Source organism: Zingiber officinale, chromosome 7A, assembly GCF_018446385.1.
Source record: "Zingiber officinale cultivar Zhangliang chromosome 7A, Zo_v1.1, whole genome shotgun sequence".
Taxonomy (NCBI): domain Eukaryota; kingdom Viridiplantae; phylum Streptophyta; class Magnoliopsida; order Zingiberales; family Zingiberaceae; genus Zingiber; species Zingiber officinale.
The window spans coordinates 76,919,788-76,921,723 of record NC_055998.1 but is presented as its reverse complement, the minus strand read 5'-3'; positions in this window follow the sequence as shown (position 1 = coordinate 76,921,723).

The window sequence follows — 1,936 nt, the reverse complement described above, 5'->3', positions numbered from 1 at the left end:
ATGAAAAATTTTGGTGGGATTGAATCAGTCATCTCATAAATAATTAATAAGACTAACAGGTTATGATTCTAAACAAAATTAGATTGAAAAGTTACTTTTCGGCCTATTTTAAGGGATGAAAAACATATTAAAAAAATATCCAATTAAGAATCCGTCAATTTATTAGTAAATAAGATTAATAAATAAAAAAATATATAATTTTTTTATGAAAAATATAAGAAAAAAATCATTAAAATCTTTCCAAACTTTCTTTTTAAATTTTTTATTTGGCCTAATCGATTGTTTCCTCTTTAGGTGGTCAAAGTCTACTTCACGGATGACTACACGTCTCTACGTGCTTCAGGACTCTTCTCTCCTCCTTTTCGGCAAAGCACCTACAAACCTTTCATCGCCATTAGGTGCATTTAATTTAAGTTTTTATTTGTAATATATTCAATTCTACGAATATATTTGATGCTATTTTGAATCTGAATCGGATGAATTATTGCTAACGTCAATAGAGAGATGACTGAGGGGCTGCTTGTTTGGAGAGTTTAGAATGTAAATGGAATGAAACTTGATGCTTAATTTGAGGATATCTTTCTCGTATGTACCTACAAGAATGAACTTTCACGTGGTGCTGACGGTCGATGATAACTACACCGGTGGTACTTGACCTCTGCACATAATTAGACAAGCACACGGAACGTTAGAGGTCAGAAATCAGGAAAAATGTCCCTATAACAGATCCTCCAACGCTCAAGTCAGGTACTTTTTCCTCAGAAGAACAGTGTACGAAGGAGAAAGAAAAGTAGAAGATAAATACGAATGTGCGATAGAACGTACCAGCGCAAGGGAGATGACCCCCTTTTTATATGATAGTACTGTTGGTGCGGTTAGCACTAATGATTTAACCCAGGTTTTGATGAATGATAAATCATGTTAAGTTAGTCTGTTGTTGCCTAACACTCTGATCGAGTGTGCAGGAGAAGTCCAGCTAGGTCGACGGGCTGACCGGACGCTTGGCACGAAGTCCAGCTAGGTCGACGGGCTGACCGGATAGCTGGCGAGAAGTCCAAGCGGGTCGACGGGCTGACCGGACGCTTGGCACGAAGTCCAGCTAGGTCGACGGGCTGACCGGACGCTTGGCACGAAGTCCAGCTAGGTCGACGGGCTGACCGGATAGCTGGCGAGAAGTCCAAGCAGGTCGACGGGCTGACCGGACGCTTGGCGAGAAGTCCAAGCGGGTCGACGGGCTGACCGGACGCTTGGCGAGAAGTCCAGACGGGTCAACGGACTGACCGGACGTCTGGCAGGTAAGTGAGGTAAGTCACTGGAGGGGAGTGACTGCGAGGACGCGTTCCCGGGAAGGGAACATTAGGCGTCGATCCGGCTTAGATCCATTTCGGATATCTAAGTCGAGATCGTGACTAGATTCCGGTCTCGGAAAGACGGAATCTAAGTCATACTTTGCTTATCTATAAAACTGTGCTAACAATCTTTGCTGCAGGGTAAATTTGCCTCCGGACTAACGTTTGTCTTGCAGGACGGATTCTGCGGGAAAACAGGGTCCGGGCGCCCGGAAGGGATCCGGGCGCCCGGGAGGGAAATTTCATCCTGATTGCGCGTCGCCACGTGGAGCTCGCTGGTTGGACTTGCCACGTCTCACCAGGGCGCCCGGAAGGAATCCAGGGCGCCCCGAGCTTTATATAAAAGAAGGGTCAGAGGGGAGCTTCAGTACAACAACGGAAAAAGAAAAGTCTTCCACTGCTCTGCGCTTCTGCGACGCCAACAAAGCTCCGACACTACGCTCCTTTCTTTTCCTTTCTTGTCGGTACTTGTTTTCATTTTTCATTAGCATTCACTGTACAGTCCTTTTGTAATTATATTCGAATTGCTAGTGATTGCCCAACGAAAGTGGTCAAGGACCACGGACCTTTGAGTAGGAGTCGTCACA